Raw genomic sequence first — 9,740 nt, 5'->3', positions numbered from 1 at the left:
AGTAGTGTAAGCAAATGAAAATAATAATAAAACAAAGCTATAACATCGTAATGGCTAGTCTGGGCCCTGGAGAAGAGATGGGAAATGCCCCACTTTCTCTCCACCTACTACGAGGTGATAAACTCTAGAAAAGTCATGTTGCTGATGCTATCAGGAATAGCTGCTGTGTCATTGGCTTGGGCTGATTGTTTTCCTTTGCCTAAAGAGAAGGTGGGAGTTAGGGCAGGACAGGATAAATCCAGAAATGACAGTGAAAGAAACATTTTTAAAGATACAAAAAGGATAGTTATAGGAAAATAAAAATGATCCTTTTATAAGAACAGATGTTGGGGCAGGACAGGATAAATCCAGAAATGAGAGTAATATAAAAATGGCAGTGATGGATATAAAATATAAAAACAATTAGGGGGGAAGGAATTCCTGAACTAAGCCCCGTGGAGAGAAGTGGAAAGTACTGGACTAAGAGTCAAGAAACATCAAGGCTTGGAGTCCAGGATGATGGCACAAACCCCAATTTTTTTTTTCTTGTGTGAAAGCTTCAATAGTTTCCTTATTTATATGTTTATTCCCAACAGAATAAAGTCATACACAGCAGCAGCTTTTACAATAGCGGGCAGAGGCAAGGGAAGAAAGTCCATTGAAGTCCTTTTATTTTTTGTTTAAACCCTTAACTTCTGTGTATTGGCTCCTTGGTGGAAGAGTAGTAAGGGTGGGCCATGGGGGTCAAGTGACTTGCCCAGGGTCACACAGCTGGGAAGTGTCTGAGGCCGGATTTGAACCCAAGACCTCTCAATCCACTGAGCTACCCAGCTGCCCCCTGAAGTACTTTTTTTAAAGGCCATTATTCAGTAGTGAAGAAGAATGAGACAATCAGAAAAACAGAATAACCCTGAGGGACACAGTGCCTGGCACATAGTAGGCGCTTAATCAATGTTTATTGATTGTTCTTCAACAGCTTCATTCTCTGGGAAAGACAGAGGGAGGGAGAAAATCTCTTGATTTATGTGCTCAGATGCCTGAGTATTATTAGTTTGAGTGTGTCTGCCTGGGAAATGACGGCCCTTTTACCTTTTTTCCCAGCCACCTAGGTGGGAGCTGTGTTCTGATGCTCCCAGAGGACTTGTTAGGGGGAAGCCTGAGCCAAAGCGCAAACTGTGAGCGGCTTGCCAAGACTGAATCCTACCTGTGCAAGCCCAGAGCTGAGGTTCTTTTGAGCAGTAGATTACTGTGTGCTCTTTCAGAAAATTCCATTCACATCTGCATGTTACAGAAAACTCGAGATGTGGAGCCTGCTAATACCTAAGAAAAAGACAATTAAATGGTAACTAAGCCCTTTTTCCTTCTGACACATTTCCAATGGAAAACAGCATTTATTATTCAGCTCGATGTCTGGATGTGGCATTAAACCGGGTAGGTTGTAGCCTTACAACAAAGGGGCATAATTGCCATTCCCTTTGCTAGAGATGCTTCTCCTTGGGCTAAACAAACAAGAAATCCTGTTAAATATTACACTTCTCTACTTCAAGTAATTATGATTTGGTCGGTTGGCACCCTCCAACTGGATCTTGGCCTTCTTTGACCTCTCGGTTTTCTTCTAGTTATTATGGCTAAAAAGTTACCCCCTGGAGCAAGCTGGTGATGAGTCTCTGAAATAAGTGGGGTTGGTCCTTGACGACAGACGGGCCCATATCGGAAGCCCTCGCAGGTCTGTGAGGACCTGCCACAGCTTGCTCTCTGCTGACACCGATTTCAAGAACTCGTGATCACTTCCACGCTATGAGTAAGAGCCAGAAAAGGACTTCAGGACAAGTTTTATGCATTTTAAAATTTTTGCTCTCAGTTGGGCGTCTTACCTCCTCCTAATAAGCTCATTTCAAGTCCTGCCTATTCCAAGAAACCTTCTTTGCCTGTTCTTGCCCTCACGGATCCTTCTTGCTTTTGAAATATTATTGTCAGCTCCATCTCCATTCCTTGGTTTCTGGGTTCAGATATGGCCTCGGACACTAGCTGTGTGACTCTGGACAAGTGACTCTCACATCACGAGTTTTCTGTAATTTGAAGATGTGAATGGAATTTTGAATGAGCACATAATCTAATCTACTCACTTTACTGTTTGCCTCAGTTTCTTCATCTGTAAAATGAACTCGAGGAGGAAAGGGCAAACCACTACCAAATTTCTGCCAAGAAAACCCCAAATGGGGTCATGAAAGTAGACATGATTGAAATGATTGAAAAACAACAAGGCTAATAAATATCTGAGGCAAGATCTGAACTCAGTTCTCCATGATTCCAGATCCAACACCTTATCTATTAGGCCACCTAATTGCTTCCAGCTATCTACTTCAGTTCTTCACCCATGATTGTCTGTTGGAATCTTGCCTTGTGTACTGTCAGCAACCCAATATGCCCCAAATGGATTATCTTCCTCTTCTCTCCTCAACTTACCCAAACTACAAACTTACCTCTTTCTAGCAAGGCCATCCAAACCTGACACGCTATATCCCACCTCATTATGGTAGCAAGTTGGTAGCTACACTTTCCCATTCTGGAACTGGGCATTTGATTTTATGTAAGACTTTAGATTTTCCCCAATTAATTTTTACCTTATTCAATTAAATGAAATTCATTGAGCCTTTTATTGAGTACCTACTATATGTTGAACACTGTGCTGGATTCTGGGGATAACAAAGAAAAAGAAGAGTTCCTGCTCTCAGGGAGCTCACGTTCTGCTGTAGGAAAGCAACAGGCACACAAAAAAACTCACAAAAATTACAATAATATGAATATTATAAATATTTCTATAAATATATAAATTTGGAGGCAGAAGTAAAGAATACTAACAAGTGGAAGGATTAGGAAAGGCCTCCAGGTGGAGGTGACATCAAAGCTATACTTTGAAGGAAGCTGGGATTTTTGTGAGACAGAGGTGAAGAGAAGAAGCATTCCAGGCAAAGGGAACAATTTGTTCAAAGGTATGAAGATAGGAGATGCAGGCCAGTATGGCCGCGATGTAACATCAGTCAGTTTGGAAAGATAGGTATTATTTTTTGTTATTCAGTAATTTTTCAGTTGTATTTGACTCTTCGTGACTCCATTTGGGATTTTCTTGGCAAAATGGAATGCTTTGCCATTTCCTTCTTCATCTCATTTTACAGATGAGGAAACTGAGCCAAACAGGGTGAAGATTTATCCAGAGTTACACAGCTAGAAAGTATCTGAGCCTAAATTTGAACTTTCTGACTCCAGGCCTGGCACTCTCCCCACTGTGCCATCTAGCTGCTCACTTAAATTTTTACTGGAGCCAAAAGGAAGTCACCGAAGTGTTTTGAGCAGGGGAATGAGATAGTCAGAGCAGTGTTTTATGATTAATTAAATTTGGCCCATTTTTCTAACTTCTGCCATCCAACATATTAATCATTCCTCTCTGCTTTGTGTTATCGGCACATGTGAAAAGCATGTCATCCTGATACCTCCAAAAAGTCCCTGAGAAGAAGGAAGTCTCATACACTCCAAAACACTTATGGCGACACTCTTTGTGCCAGTGAAGAATTGGAAACAAGACAGATACCCATCAATTGGGGAATGGCTAAACAACCTATGGTCCATAAATGGAACAGAATCTTTGTGAGCTGTATAGAACGATGTGTGTGATGGAAACAGAGAAGTCTGCAAAGAGCTATATGAACAGAGTGAGGTCAGCAGTCAAGATAACAATATATGCAGTTGACTATGACATAAATGGAAAGAACAATCAGATACCAAAAAATCAAAAGTCAATGTAACAAAATTGTGAAAACCAAATAGGACTCCATTGAAGGCAGATGAGAAGACACTCCCAGCTTTCCCCTCTGTGGAGTGGGAGGTCCACAGGTGTTACATACAGGAAATGTTTTTGGATGTTTTCAATCTATTGATCAATCACACTTTTTTTTTTTCTTTCAAAAAAAACTGTCAGGTGAGTTGGCTCTCTGGGAGAGGAAAGGAAATGGTTGCTTGGAATAACTGTGGTGATATAAAAAACAGAAAATACTAATAAAAACATATTTAAAAAGAAAAGCTCGGCGTCTCTGACTTTATTTAAAACAATGATCAAAATATCAGGAAAACAGGGGCAGCTGGGTAGCTCAGTGGATTGAGAGTCAGGCCTAGAGATGGGAGGTCCTGGGTTCAAATCCGGCCTCAGACACTTCCCAGCTGTGTGACCCTGGGCAAGTCACTTGACCCCCATTGCCCACCCTTACCACTCTTCCACCTAGGAGCCAACACACAGAAGTTAAGGGTTTAAAAAAAAATACAAAAATATGTAAAAAAAAAAAATCAGGAAAGCACAAGGCCAGGAATGGATTCCTGGAGACTCCCATATAGGTGGACATGGAGGCATTTATGACTATTATTGGAGCTGAATCTTTCAAACAGTTCCTGTTCTACTAAAGTATACCACCAAATCCACAACCACAACTAAACAAAAATCACAACAAAAAACAATCAAGCAAAAATCCCAAAGTTGTCAAATGGGCAGTGAATGAAAGCAGAAGGCATTAGATGTTACCAAATGATACTTTTCTCCCAGTTGGGGAACCTGCAAAGCCTAGGTTCTTAACCTGGCAACTCTGAACTGATTTTTTTTTAAATTGGAAATAACCTTTTCTACTTTTACTATTAGATAGCATTCTGTTCCCTATGAAATCTCATTGTGAACTGATTTTAAAAAAAAGTTTGATGACTTAATTTGATCCTATGGATTCTATTTATTTATTTATTCATTTATTTATTCGTTTATTTATTTATTTATTTGTTTGTTTGTTTGTTTGTTTATTTATTTGTTTAGCATATTTAAAGAAAGATTCTGAGAAGGGGTCCAAAAGCTTTAGCAGACTGTCACTGAAGAGGGTCATGACACAAAAAATGTTAAGACCTCTTGCTCCAAAAGAATTCCTGTGTTGGATAGATGGGACTAGAGAACTCTCAATATCCATCATTTGCACTTTGGGGAGCCTAGACAGGGAGAGTAGAATAGTGAACAGAGCACTAGATTTGGAGTCAGAGTCCTGGGTTCAAATTCTGACTGTTGAAACCTTGGGCAAGTCACTTAACTTCCATGTTTTCTCCTTTTTATGATAAAGGGGTTTGGATACATGTTTTCTAAGGCTGCAGCCAACTGAAAAAATGATACTCTGGTTCTATGAACATTTCTAAAAAGAAGAAAAAGGAATGGACCTGTGATTTCACTGAAACAAGGAACTTCTATATGAGGAAACTCAGAGCACCAATGCTGATCAATACCATTTTTAAAAACAAGTATAGGGGCAGCTGGGTAGCTCAGTGGATTGAGAGACAGGCCTAGAGACAGGAGGTCCTAGGTTCAAATCCGGCCTCAGACACTTCCCAGCTGTGTGACCCTGGGCAAGTCACTTGACCCCCATTGCTTACCCTTACCACTCTTCCACCTATAAGTCAATACACAGAAGTTAAGGGTTTAAAAAAAACAAACAACAACAACAACAAAAAACAAGTATAGTCCTAGAGAGATACCTAGAGAACTTAGAAGTCAAATTATTTGTCCAGAGTTGCACAGATGCTGTGTGTCATGGTGTACTTGAATACAGGTCTTCCCACTTCTGAAGCCAGATCTCTATCTACCATTCCTCACTGCCTCTATTTCTAGGGATCTGTTAAACAAACAAATAAAACCCCACCAAGATTGATCATTATAGCCAGGGTCCCATTAATCCTTATGGGACAGACCCTGGTCAATTCTTGCTGTGTCTTCTAGACCCCCCACAGACCATTCCCCACTTCCCCCATCAGAGTTTCCATGTCCATGTCACCTCCTGCCAAGTGAGTATTTATTTTCATTTTAAATTCAGACTTCCTCCTATCTTAATCTCAGTATCAGATCTCCAAATTACAATGCAGTCTCAATTATTTCTGGGAAGGTTGTTTAATCCTATCCAATTTCTGTGCATTTTTTGTCAGGCAAAGAATGCTGATCTTAGAGTATTAGTTAATCTCTGGGGTCTCTAATCCTCCATCTACAGATGACAAGGATAAACATTGCTGAGAAGAATAAGGAGGAAATCCACTGGCTAGGACCTCATTATAATCTTGGGGAGTAGGGCAAAATTCCTTCCACACTCTTCCCTTTTCAGACTTTTAAGTTGAAAAGTGACAGCATTTATTTCTGTCCAAAAAGGCCAAGAATTCATGGTCCGAGTACCTCAGTTGGGGCGAGATTTCTCACCCCAGACTCGGAGTAAGGCAAGAAGAAAAAAGAAAGGGCCAATCCTCGAATGGCAATTTTCTGGCATGATTCTTCTCTTTGTTCTAAAGGTCGAGGGCTGAGAATCTCTTCTATTTGCATTGTGTAATCTATTAAAATCTTTTCTGCCGAACCTCTTCAATAAATTCCAAGGGTTCCTCTTATCTCCAGGATCCAATATAAAATGCTCTGTTTGTCTTTCAAAGGTCAGTCATAACCTGGTCCCTTCTTGACCTTTCCAGGCTTTCTCTCTTCTGGGTATTCTAAGGTAATACCTTTTCAGTGACTGTCCTCAGTGTCTGGAATGCTTTCCCTCTGGGCTCCAGAGCATGGATTCCTTTGCCTTCCTTGCAGTCTCAACTCCGAGATGATCTCCAACTCACCCTGCGTGTGTGTGGACACACATGTACATCTTGTATGTCTGGAGCTGCTGGTTGCCATGCTTAGTGGTATGATGCCTGGCACAGAGTAAGTGCTTCTTGCCTTGATTTTGCTTCATTGTAAAGGATTCGTCTTTTCCTTATTTTATCTTCTGCTATATTTTCTTTAGTTTATCTTTTGTTCTTTCACTCCTTTGTTCATTTTGTGGCGACATTTTAATCTTGGCCAGAGAGGATTTTCATGGTGAAATGGAGGCTTTGCCACTCTAGTTACTCCTCCGTCTTGGCTCCCTATTTTCTTTTGTTATGTTATAGTCATATTTTTTATTTTATCTTCTGTTGTGTTATAATTATTTTCTTTGAACAATAATTTGCACAGGGCTCAGCTTTAGGGTTTTAGGGCTCAGCAAACCCTTGAGAGGTCTTGGAGTTCCCATCTTCTCTCAGACGTGGGGAGTGTGGCTCTGTCCAGGTCACTTAAGCTCTTAGACTCAGTTTCCTCATCTAAAAAATGGGAACAATAGCAGGACCTGCTTCCCAGCGTGGCGGGGGGTGGGGGTGGGGGTGATCCAGTGAGATTCGAGTAAGGTGCTCTGTAAACCTTACGGGGCGCTATAGCTATTAAGGGTCGATCGGGGGTGTCGGGACTGATCCGAGGCAGAGGAAGAACAAGTACCGGCGTCATTAGTTAGGCTGCCAAGTAGCTCCTCACCGGAGGCTGGTCCACAGCTGAACCGCAGGCGGGCACACGCCCGGCACACCCCCGGCCATGGAAGTGGGGGCTGCCGGGCATCTGGAGCCACCAGGCAATTGGAGGTTGCTTCTAGCGCCCAAAAGTTCTTTGTGATGTCTCTCGTTATCGAATGCTTTTGTTTAAAGACTGTAGTTTTTTAATTATTCTGAGAATGCCCTGGAGATATTATCTTGGCAAAAGGCATGGGGAGAAAGAACCCCGGACCTGGCTAACTTCGAGCATGCGAAGGGGGAGGGGGAAGGGGGGGAGCTATAAGCTACTACCGAGAGTGCAGAGAGTTCTGGAACGGGTGCAAGCCCTGAGTGTGAATGCTGTGTGTGTGTGTGTGGGGCGGGGGGGGGGGGGGGGGCTCCGGACAAAAATAGATACGCTTAAAGCACTTTGCAGAGCTGACGCAGATCTGATTGTTCCTAGCACTAGACTGAGGACCATCTCCAGACAAGGGGCTTGCCCGGCTGTGCCTCCGTCCCGGAGCGCTCTCCCAGGGCTTCTCCTTCTTTATCTCCGCCTCCTGGCTTCCCTCATCCAGAGGAAGTTCTTCCCAATCCCCCTTAATGCTGTCTTCCCTCTCTTGATTGTCTCCCATTTATCTGGATTAAAGCTTGTTTGTACAGGGTTGTTTGCATGTTTTCTCCACTTGGGACGGGGAAAACGTGGAGAGCCGTGGGGCTTGGCTGTCCTTTGCCTTTCTTCCAGTTCTCAGCCCTGAGAATTTTGCCTGGCACTTAGTAGTAGGTGCTTAATAAATGCGTTCACTTTCTGACCTCATTAGACTGCCTTGAAGTCTAATGACTAAAGGCCTGCGAGTGCCTAGAACACAGAGGCTATTTTTGTGCCCAGCATACAGTAGGTGCCTAATCAATGTGGCTTTTGCCAAGCGCTTCACAAAAGGTGAAATTAAGGTGGTTAACATCATCCCCTCTTTAACTACTGGGCAGCCGAGGCCTGAGATTAAAAAGAGATAATTCTGAGAGTGCTTCAAGGGTTCCAAAGCGCTTTACACGTAACTTTCTCCAGTTCTCCGAGTTCCAGGCTGGGCTCAAGAGGCCGGCCAGGTGACACGTCATCTCCCCTCCCCATTCACCCCATGTCCTACTCCCCGCGAGGGGCGGACCCTCAGCCGAGACTGCTCGAGAAGTAGCTGCAACTACATGTCCCAGCATGCCGAAGGGCTTCCGGAGCGGCCCCTGATTGGCCACCCGGCATCTACACGCCGTGTTTTGAGACGGGTGGGTCACGTGCCTTCTTTGTTGTGAGCTCGAGCCTCGGAGCGAGGTGGCTGGAGACGCCGCAGGGAAGGGAACTGGAGTCCGCGCTCGCTAGCCGCGGCCGAGGGAGCCTTGGCGCCGGGGCCACAGGGGGCCGCTGTGCCTGAGAGGTAGCTGGGGACCGTAACTCCACGATCCGCCCGGAGGTGGGGGAGAGAGCGAGAGAGAGAACGGCTGCGGCCGGCGGGGAGCAGAGCCGGGCGGGCAGGGAGGGGGTCGGTCGGGGCGCGTACGTAGCCCGAGAGCGAGACTGCCCCCGCCCTACCCGGACGCTCTCCATCCCTGCCTGTCTTCGGGTATCAGGGGGCTGGGGTCGGGGGCCGAGGTCTGTATCCTGAAGCTACTCACGGTGCGATTGCGAAATGTGCGGCGCCCCGTCACCTGACCGAGACCCCCTCCCCCCCTTCCCGGCCTTTGTTTGTTTACGGAGCCGTGCGCTGAGTGCGGCCTAGGAGCCCGGTCCCAGGGGCGGGGGGAGGGGAGGCGACTCCCTCCTGAAGCCCCGCCTCGCCCTCAGCCCCCTGCCCCCACCTTCCTTCCTTCCTCGGCCTCCGTTTGTTGACGCCCGGACTCCGCTAGCTTTCCTCGTCCTGCGGGCTCCCGGCTAACACGTCGCGGATTGGCTGTCGGGCAGGCGGGTGGGGCAGCGGGAAAGGCTCCGCGTGCTGATTGGCTGACCTGTCGCTAAGGCTCTCCCTGCTCCTCCCTTTGCCCCTTCGCCCACCCTCATGAAGGTGACCTGGAGGGCGCGCAAGCTCACTCCTCCGGAGGTGGGACAGTTACCTAGTGGCGCGGCGGCGCGAGTGACCTGTCCGTGACCTCATCCCTCCCCGCCTGAGCCACTGCCGGGCTCCGAGTTCGAATGCTAACCCAGCTGCTTACTGCCTGTGCCTTCACCTCTCCGGACCTCAGTTTTCCCCCGCTGTAAAGTGGAGTAGGGGGCTGAGTTGGGCTCAATGGTGTCCGAGGGGCCTTTTCGATCTAGATTCGAGTTTTCTGGGCCTCCGTCTCCAATTTTGTGCCAGCGTGGGGGATGGAGAGTGAAAGACTACTGCAAGCCCCTATTCTATTCTCCACGC

The 9,740-nt window shown here is 45.6% G+C and overlaps 1 protein-coding gene across 2 annotated transcripts in view; it reads left to right on the top strand.

The window, feature by feature from the left end:
* Nucleotides 1-8,663: 8,663 nt before the first annotated feature.
* The window catches only part of KLHL24 (kelch like family member 24), a 47,125-nt gene continuing 46,048 nt past the window's right edge, over nt 8,664-9,740 (top strand). The window contains exon 1 of one of the 2 annotated variants that reach the window (XM_044673162.1): nt 8,664-8,771. The gene's annotated coding sequence lies outside the window, so the exon portion shown is untranslated. Of the gene's footprint in view, nt 8,808-9,740 lie in introns of both variants that reach the window. The other variant, XM_044673161.1, reaches the window with a different exon arrangement.

Source organism: Gracilinanus agilis, chromosome 4 (genome assembly GCF_016433145.1).
Source record: "Gracilinanus agilis isolate LMUSP501 chromosome 4, AgileGrace, whole genome shotgun sequence".
In the NCBI taxonomy this organism is placed as follows: domain Eukaryota; kingdom Metazoa; phylum Chordata; class Mammalia; order Didelphimorphia; family Didelphidae; genus Gracilinanus; species Gracilinanus agilis.
This window is presented reverse-complemented; position numbering and strand designations above follow the sequence as displayed.